This window comes from Mustela putorius, unplaced genomic scaffold (assembly GCF_011764305.1).
Source record: "Mustela putorius furo isolate JIRA1106 unplaced genomic scaffold, ASM1176430v1.1 tig00003834_pilon_pilon_pilon, whole genome shotgun sequence".
Taxonomy (NCBI): domain Eukaryota; kingdom Metazoa; phylum Chordata; class Mammalia; order Carnivora; family Mustelidae; genus Mustela; species Mustela putorius.
Window position 1 is genome coordinate 85,414,391 of NW_025421987.1, and position 10,300 is coordinate 85,424,690.

General features: G+C 48.0%; 1 pseudogene; it reads right to left on the bottom strand.

Annotated features, from left to right (window-relative positions):
• Positions 1-728: 728 nt before the first annotated feature.
• Positions 729-2,705, bottom strand: LOC101694171 (annotated as a pseudogene).
• Between the last annotated feature and the right edge of the window lie 7,595 nt (positions 2,706-10,300).

Here is a 10,300-nt window from a genome sequence, read left to right on the forward strand (position 1 = left end):
TGATGGGAACTTTCAAGAACTACTCTTAGCAACTTAAAAGTATTCAAGACAATGTTATTCCCTATTGTCACCACGCTGTACATGTCATCCCCATGATTCATTTATTTTATAGTTGGAAGTTTGTACTTTTTAACTCCTCACCTCTTTTTCCCACTCTTGGGGTTCTTTTTTTTAAATTAAGATTTATTTATTTATTTGACAGAGAGAGATTACAAGTAGGCAGAGAGGCAGGCAGAGAGAGAGAGGAGGAAGCAAGCTCCCTGCTGAGCAGAGAGCCCGATGCGGGACTCGATCCCAGGACCCTGAGATCATGACCTGAGCCGAAGGCAGTGGCTTAACCCACTGAGCCACCCAGGCGCCCTTGGGGTTCTTTTTTTAAACAAACAGCTTTATTGAGGTGTAACAGATAATCAATAAACTTCATATTTAAAGTGTACAATTTGATAAGGTTTTTTTTTCTTTTTAGTTTAGTCTGAATAAAATCCAGCATAAATTTATTACTTTGTTCTGTTAATAATGGCTCAGTGTTTTTGTTCTGACAGCTTCCTAAAGGCAAACCACAGTCTGATATTGTCATTTTGGGTTTAAACTGCCCTGAAAGAAGAGACAGTGAAACTTGCTTTTTGTTTTTATTTTCGAGTCTCCAGATCTTGCAAAGCCACTTTCTCCAGACTAACGGGGAGCCGTAGCAGCTGATCCAATTTGAAACAGACATGGTTAAAATGATATCAGCCAAGCTTAGTGATCTGGAGGTCCCTGCTTATCTTCATGGTATCAACTGCTGATGACTCTTAAAGGCTGTGGTAAAAATAAAAAAGTTGGTGTCCATTTACAGACACTCTGAAATATAAGTGCTCACAAAGAATTTCCACCCTGAATGACTGGTCCGGGATGAATGGAAAGTAAGGGATGGCTGACAGTTCCTCAGATACACAAGAATTTTTGTATTTTGAACACAGCTTTGCGTCCAATTGCCACATTGGCAGGAGGGTCTTCCGAGTCACCAGAGGTCAGTCTGATGGCAAAGCTCTCTGGCTTGAGGTCTACAATGCCCACCACCAACACCCTCTTGGCTGGTCTCATGCCCCTTTAATGTGCCCACAAAATGGAACTAACAGTCGTGGGAAATACCGCAATCTCTTACTGGAGAGCCCAAGGAGTTGTTTAAATGCCCATCATCTAGTTTTACTACTGCATCACGGTGGGTCACAGATCAGGCCAGCCTCTTGCACTGGGACACTTGGTGGAGAAGGGAGGGAGGGCAGCCCGGAGGAGGCAGGGGACGTGGGACAAGGAGCATGGGCAGGCGGGGATCCAAGGCAGTCCTGAGCAGGGTTGGGGAGAATTCAGACACTTGGTACAGCGTTTGGTAGAAGGCGGCCTTCTAATTTTAGATATTCAGATAGATCTATCTATCTTTCTATTGGGGTATCACATTGTCATTTTAATTTGCGTTTCAGGTGGAGTTCTTTCAATTTAGGGTTTCACAAACATAACAAGAAAGCTAAGTTGAGAATTATTCTGCCCAGTTGCTCTAAGAATAAACAGAAATGCTTAAGAAGCATAAATAATGAATGAGCTCTAATAACTATTCTGAATCTTTCCTCTTTAAGCACTGGCTCCCGTAGGAAGCTAGCTGAGGCCTAAGAGGAATAAATCTACTTGGTCACGTGAAACTCTGTCTTCCCTCTGCTCCAGGAGCTCTGCTCTGCTTTTCTGTGCTCTGAGAATTTCTCCAGCCTCCGAAGGAGTCAGAAGGAAACTTCTGCCACACCCAGGTTTTTATCATTACAAATAGAATTTGAGCATTTTGCTCAATGTTTAGGATTAAGGACAATTATCACAAACTAACTTTTTTTTTTTTTTTTTTACTTTAGGCAATAGCTCATAACCTCATTTGGGTCTTGGCTTCTTCTTTTTCTTTCTTTCTTTTTTGTTTTTTATTAAAGATTTTATTTATTTATTTGACAGACAGAGATCACAGGTAGGCAGAGAGGCAGGCAGAGAGAGAGGAGGAAGCAGGCTCCCTGCTGAGCAGAGAGAGCCCCATGCTGGCCTGGATCCCAGGATCCTGAGATCATGACCTGAGCCAAAGGTTTTAACCCACTGAGCCACCCAGGCGCCCAAGGGTTTTGGCTTCTTTTGTGCACCAGAGAGAAAGTCAGGAGATGAGAAAGTAAGGAGAGATGCCTGGATCCAGCTCTAGCTAATGCTGTTGGATGGATACGTGCAATGCTGGAAGACAGGGAGGGGTTTTCCCTTTCAGTTATCCTATTCAAAATGTGAGTGGCAAGGATTGCCACTGGTGGTGGAAAGAAATGCTGGAAAACAGAGTAGGGGTCTGGGGATCAAAGTCCTATGGACCTTCTGTCTGCCCTAGAGCTTTCGGCAATTCAAGTCACTAAATCCTGTCTCCTGTTTGAGGCAGTATGGGTTGAGCCTTGGCACCAGCAGCTGAAATCACCCCAGCAGGTCTGAGGGGTGAGCTGTAGAGCACAGTGTGCCTTCTTCCTCCCAGAGAGCCAGCTTGCACCTAAGCGGTTCCCTCCAGGCACACCTGCTGCTACCACCTCTGGCCCTGCTCCTTTAGTGGTATTGGGAGGAGGAGGAGGAGCTTCCGGGTCCTGGGACACTTTCCCAGCACAGTAGAGCCCAGGGTAATGGATGATCAGTCTGGGAGTCAGGTGTCCCATGAGACTGTCCATGCCTCAGCCACCCGTTGGCTTGGGGGGAGGCTGGCAACGTGAGTATTCTGCCTCTGAGGCACGTGCCCCCGTCAGCTGTCAGCATGGGCCCCTGACCCCAGCTCTGCAGCCCACGCAGCAGCAGGAGGGTGCAGGTCCTCTCTGGAGCACCAGGCCTGCTCCCAGGGGCTTGAGGACCCGCCCGTCACTTCTCTGACTCGGCAGGCGGGGCCCCAGGATAGGGCGATACTTTCACACCCCGACATTGCCCCTTCCTCAGCCCCGAGCTTTCCTCCAGCCTCGGCAGCGGAAGGATGCCGGGGGTGGACTTGGCAGGACTCCATGGACGGGACTCAACTATCACTTCTCACTGCTCCAACTGGAGCGCCAGGTTGCACAGACCCAAACCCAGACTCACCACCTTTCACAGCCAAGGTCCCGACTCTGCCGGAGCCCTTGGGCAGCTGCCTTTCCTCAGGTCCTTCGGTGTCCCCAAGGGCAGGGGTGTGGCTAAGTGTCTGGCCACGGTGTGCTCCGCAGGGGTGCTGCTTCCTTCTTAGCCTTCATTCTGTGGCTGGGTGGGCCCTTACGCCTCTGGCCAGGCTGCCCACGCCCATGCCCGCAGCACACGCCTCTGCTGCAGTCCAAGGGCCGGCTTCAGGCCACAGCTGCCCCTGCCCCCCAGGGCAGCCCGCTGGGCACCCGCGTCTGCCCCGCGCCGTGCATTACTCTGACCGCTGATGGGAAGAGCCTTTCCCGCGTATGCTGTCTTGCTGTGGGTGAGTGCTTGCTGGGGCTCCAAACGAAGTTTTGTAGATTGTGCATTGTCCACTGTCCAAGCAGTCCACTGTCCAAAAAGACGACTTTTTTTTTTTTTTTTTGTCTTGATGTAGCTTCCTGAGGCCAGGAGGACTGAGCTGGGGTGTATTCAAGTATCTGGGGTCATGAATATTGCACCCTGAGCCACTACCAACCTTTGGGGGTCATTTCCAGCCTGGTTTGCTCTTCCAGTCTTTTTCACCATCATGGGAAATTCTCTCTGAGGCGGCCTATTTCCTCGGCACATTTTAGCGTTTGTCAGCGGATGTGCCCTGTCTGAAATTGTCCGCAGATGTTTAAGCCTCCACCTTAGTAAACAATGATAATATAAAAACACATATTTTTGTATGTGCTTTTACATATATGTCTGTACATATACACATACACACATGCACACACAGATACACAGATGTGTGAGTCAGGATTCTCCAGAAAAATAGAACCAGTGGTGTTACATATACACGTACGGTACATACACACCCTCCCCATATACAGCATACTGTGTACCATACATGTACACTATATACTATTCTATACTGTATTATGGCATATGTATACTATACATACTATATATGTGTATATGTGTGTGTGTGTGTGTGTGTGTATATATATATAGAGAGAGATTTATTATAAAAAATTGGCTCCTTTGATTATGGATGCTGAGAAATCCCATGCAAATTGGAGAGACAGCAGGTGGTGTAGTTTCAGTCCATGTCTGAAGGCTTGAGAACCAGGAGCATCAATGGTGTAAGTCCCAGTCTCGGACAGGAGAAGGCAGATGCCCCAGCTCAACAGACTGAGTGTGAATTCTTCCTTCCTTTTGTTCTATTTAGGCCCTTCGCGGATGGGATGAGGCCCAGCCACATTGGGGAGGGCAATCAGCTTTACGCAGCCTGCTGGCTGAAATGCTAATCTCACCCTCCTGGACATACCCAGACTAATGTTTAACCACATTTCTGAGTGCTGGTAGCCCAGTCAGGTGGACACATAAAAATTAACCATTACAAGCCTCTCATCCTTCATGTTAAATAGATCTTTTTGTAGGAGAAATGTCAGATGACTCTTGATCTATGTATGCGTTCTAGCTCTGGACCAGTCAGCAACTGTGCTGTACTTTCCAGACGTAAATGTAGGGGCTTTAACATTAGGGAGTTGGGATCATGCTATCCATTCAATTTTTTTCATCTTTTTTTTCTTTCTGAACTCATTTAATTTATTTCTCACAACTCATGACCTCACCAAATATGATTTTCATTTAAATTACAAATTACTTTTCATCAAAATTAGAAAGCATATAACTTTCCACTCTAAATATAAAAACCTGTCATTACACACAGGACTATAAGGAACACAGACATCCAGTGTTCAATTATCTTTCTTGCTAACCTTCTCAATTACTGCTTAATTGTTCATGGTTTGCACAAAGCTAGAGTGGATTAAATCATCCCTTCCATCAGAAAGCAAATGCTCTCAATACCTTTCTGGGCCTTTAATTAAATATGTCAACACACACACATGTTGCCTCAATTCTAATCATCCTAGGAAAAGTAATACAAATAATAATGGCAATTATTACATGCCAAGGCACTGTTCTAAGCACTTGGCATATATATCAACTCACTTAATCTTTACAACAACCCATCTGATGCCCATTTCATGGGTGAGGAAGCAAAGCCCAGAGTAGTAACTCACCCCAGGTTACTGGTTAATATGGACTTCACCTTGGCTACTGTCTGCTAATTCTAAGGGAGGGCTTCCCATACCTAGCATCTGTTTACTTCTGCATCTTTTCCCCTCTGCAAGAACAGAAAAAGAAAGAACATAGCTGCAAATATGCTACATAAACTGGTACTTGTTTTTCAGTCACAATCTGTCTTTCTCTGTCAAGTTTTCCTTCTGAGAAACTCCTGAGCCCACTTTAGGAGTGACCCCATATAACACTTTGTCACTTGGTGTCCTCTGGTGCAAGGATGTCCTGAGGCCTTGTCACTCCCCGAGGCTGGGAACCAAACCTTGGTGAGTGAGCTCCTTGGGATGACACAGAGGCACATCCTTGGGGACCCTCCGTCTGGAAGAGGGCACAGTTGGGGGCCACTGGGAAGGCAGCCAGGAGGATTCCCAAATGGGAAGGGTGTGACCTGTTTGCATGTTGGGCTCTTGGTTGCAGTGATTAATCATGAAAGGAGAGCCCGGATCCCTGTAGATATTAAGAACCATGGGGCTGGTGAGAGGCTGGGCATGTCTCTGGGTCAGCACTAGTGGTGGTGGAGCCACTGATGCTTGGTTTCTTTTGCCCTGAAAGGCCAGGACCTGTCCTTCTGCATGGGCCCCTGGCTGTACCCTCCCTTTCCCCAACTCTGAGCAAGGCCCTAACTGGAATGGACACTGTCTTTGGGTTCTGGACATCTGGCAAAGGATACCAGTAAGGGCATACCCACAACCCTAGAGCTGGGAGTGGAGAGGACAATGTGGGAAGCCAGTACAGATTGGGGACAGAAATACTCGAAGTGGGGAAAATCAATGGAGAGGCACCATTTGAATTGGGTCTTGAAGTTTAGACGTGGCAAACAGAGGGAGGGCCCTGGGGTGGGAAATCACAGGAGTGTGGGCTCAGTAAGGCTGAAGAAAGGAGAACAGTAGGCAGAGGGAGAGGCTAGACAGGCATGTCTGGGCAGCCTGAGGAGGCCTTACCTGTTGGACTACCCATTTCTATAGGGCCAAGAGCCCCACAGCCCAGGGCTAAGTGAAGGTCTGGACAGAGGCTAAACAACTGAGCTGGCCCCCTCACCCCACCCCAGGCAATGCCCAGCAGTCTCTGCGAGGGCCTATTTCCCGTGTTGTCTCTTGAATTTATGCATTAGGTGGTCAGAGGAGGATGAGGGATGTCTAATGGTGTGAGGGACCTGGGCCGGAGCGGGAGAAGAGACCTTAGGTTGTGGGGAAGAGGGAATTGGTGGAGCAAGACAAAGCACATGGGCCAGTATCTTTTGGGAGAAGGTGAGCAGCTAAAAGAGATGACCATCCTGGAAAGCAGGGCATCGTCCTAAGCTACTCCCTTCTTTCATCCCCCAATCTGTCAGTCATTCTTCCAGTCATTTCTACCTCTTGCCAACAAGGTAGTGCAGCTTCAGCTCCACTGAATTCTCTCTAGTTTTTGAGAACATTCCCACGCTTTGCATTGTACCGGTCTGTGAACACTTGGTTCCCTCCATCCGCAAAATCCTCTCCCACCTTACCATCTTGGTAAACTCCTACCCAACACCACTTTATGAACAGGAGAGATGGCTCCATGCTTTGATGGCACCCTGCACAGGCTTGCACAGAAACAGCTCTCAGATGGTCTCACCACCGTCTGTGTGGCTGCCTGGAGATGTTCCTGTCAGCTCTTCGAGAAAACACTCACTGCCCCGCTGCCAAGAGCTGGTGATGAGCTGGTGGTGTGCTGACAGCTTCAGCTGTAGCCTCCTTCAGAATCAAGCTCGGGCTTCAGCTGAGACCACATTCTTTTCAGGTGGTGTTATAAGGTCGGCCGTTTTTGGCGCTAAGGCTAGCCTTCTCGAATGGGCAAGCCTGGGCTCCAGAGCTTCCTGCCAGGCAGGCTGAGACCCGAGCAGGTCTGCGCTGTAGCTGGGAGTTCTCCCCACCCTCTCTGGCATCTGCTGCCTTCTTCTCATAAGTCCTCTGCCCCAGTGAGACGCTGGCACTCCTAGTTCCAACTCAGCATCTGTTTCCAGGGAGGGTCTGAGAGATGAGTAAATAAGATAGAGTTTGGGGACCAATCACCCCAACACCCAGCTGGCAATGAGGGCCACATCCCAGGTGTTAGGTAAGTATGGACAGGCCAGCATGAGCTGGTGGTCCGTGTTTAACATTTCACAGGTGAGATGCGTGGATGGGGAAGAATGATCCCCTTATTGGGATGATTCAGGCACTTGGAGGGTATGCAGAGGAAAATCATATATATGTAACTGATAGATAGATGTTATAGGTAAAATATTTATAAGTATATACACACATGTGGATAAGTGGAAAGAGATAGTTGCATTGGTGACCTACAGGTACATAATGAAAATCTGAGAACAGTTAACAATTGAAAACCAAGTGGAAGAGCCAGAAGGTGTCTTTGACATCTTACAAAGAATCCTTCATCTCACATGGTTGGTAAAGGAAAAAGCTGAAAACGAAGCCCAGGAGTTAAAAGGCAGAGTGGCTGAGCACCAGAGATGCTTGAATGCTCAGCCAATGAAGATCTGTAGGACCCTGACATATGGGATGGGGACTTCCAGGTGGATATTCTGGAAGATTCTGAATCCCTGAAATTCTCTAGCCCTCAGAGCCTAGAGAGGTGGCTCACCGGTTACATCAGAACTGTGAGTCCCCAGCCCTATGTGGGTAGACAATACCAAGGTCTTCCCCCTCACATAAGGCAACAGGGATCCCCAATTTTTTTCCACCTCTAACTCCTTTCCTGACTGCCAGCTGGCATTAAGTCATGGCATAATTTGGGGACATGCTGGCCTGATGGAGGAGGAAGGGGACTAGAGCCCAAAGGAGTCGGGAGATGTGGTTCACATATACCGGCGGGGCTGGGAGTGCTTGTGGGCCTGAATTTGTGGAGAGTTGCTGGACTGGGTGAGGGAGCTACAAGACACAGGACTGCACTCCCTGGCACTTACACCAGGAGAGGTGTAAGTTCATTGCTAGGATGACTTCTCGAAGTTAGGTAAAGGCCGTAGCTCAGGCTGAGGGAGGTTGAAATGTTTGAATTGCCAGGAAAGATAGTAGAGGAAGGGGCCGGAAGGCTCAGGGAAATGAGCAGGCACTCAGGAATGGATGTAGTATGTTAGGCGAGAGGATTGTATTCTCAAGGGAGACTGAAGAGCACACCATTCACCAAGGCCATGACTAAGTTACTCACTCGGTCCCTCCCCTGCAGGCCAGGACTGATGCCAAAAGAGGCAGGCAGAGAACCTGGATCACTGAAGTTATGGCTGTAACGATGGAAAGTTCAGTGTGACAGTCATGGAGGTCTGATCTTTGGAGAGTTATACGAGGGTCAAAAGAACACTGTGTCCTTAGTAGAAAATAGATGGGCCCCCACAAGTGTTTTGTACATATATGTGCATGTGTCATCAAAGGAAACTAAAAATGAATGAGTGGGAGACTAACAGTGGTTACCCCAATAAAAAGTCATGATGTCTTGCTGGGTTACTGGACCTAAGCCAGTTTTCAGACCAAGAACCTCTTGACCAAAGAGGTGGCTGGAACACCTGGGAGAGTCCCACAGTATCATGGCAAGTGTGAACTTTAACCATTCCTGGTCCTTCCCCAAAGGAATCTACATTTATTATGGTAATTACCCCCTGGGGAAAGGATAATATTCAGACAATTCAAGGACTGTTGGATATAGGGTCTGAATTAATGCTGATTCAGAGACCTGAAATGTTATCATGGTCCCATGTTAGCATAAGGGCACATGGAATCCTTGCCAAAGACCCAACTTACAGTGGCTTTATTGTGTCCACAGACCCATCTGGTGATCTATGTAATTGAGATTGGCATTCTTGGCAGCTGGAGTAAGCTTGGCACTGGAGCCCTGCCCTGTGGCATAAGAGCTACCAGAATGGTGAAGGTCAAATGCAAGTCTCTGAAACTGCCCCCTATCCTTCAGCCAGAATAGTAAGTCGAAAGCAATGTCTATCACATCCTGAAGGAAAAGGCAGAAATTAGTGCCATGCTTTAAAATCGGAAGGAGGCAGATAAGGTGGTCCTTGTCTTAGTTCTCCTTAAATCAGCAGTCTGGTCTCTATGGAAATGAGATGGATTCTGGAGAAGGTATACAGCCTACTGCAAACTCGGGCAAATGGTAACCCCAGTCACAGCTCTCCTGTCAGAGGTGGTGTATTTGCTGGAGCAGATTCCCAAGGTCTCGGGTACAACGGATGCAGCCACCAATTTAGCAAATAGATTTTTAGCTATCGCTGTCGGAAAAGGTCAGCAGTAATGTGCATGCGTACAGAATGGGCAATAATGTTCATTTACAGTTGGTCCGTCTGTTCATCCCTTCACCTTTTGTCTTCACGTAGTCTGAAGAGATCTGGACTGTCTAGATATTTAACAAAACATCACATTGATCCCCGGTGTGCATGATATTATACTGATCAAGCCAGATGAGCAGGAGATGACTAGGGCTCTTGGTGAGATTCATGTAACCCACTGGGTGGGGGAGAATAAACTCCCCAGAGATTTAAGAACCTGCCTCATCACTAAAAATGCTAGAGGGCCAGTGATCAGTGGTGCGCCGAGAGAGTTCCTCCGAAGTAAAGACAAATGATTATATCTTGTCCCGCATACCATGGAGAAAAAAGCACAGCACCTAGTGGGTGGGTTTCTTTGGGTTCTGGAGGCAACAGACTCCATTCCTGGCATATACTATTCTAGCCCATATACCGGGCAACACGAAAGGATGCCCGTTTCGAATGGACCCCAGAGTGGTCAACAAGTCTGCAGTAGGTGCGGGCTGCGGTGCGTGTGCCCTGCCGCTTAGGCCACATGACCGGGCAGATCCAATGGTGTCGGAGGTATGGGTGGTGGGAAGAGCTGCCAAAGGAAGTTTTTGCCAGCCCCAGTGGGAGAATATAGCAAGTTGGGGCTCTAGGATTCTGGAGCAAGGCCAGGCCGTCTGCAGCAGAAAATAGCGCTTGGGGTGCTACAGAGCCCCCATGCTGCAGACAGCTGGGGGCTGTCAGATCACCTGCCTCCTTGCACTTAGCAGCACGTTTTTTCTTGAAGGAGGA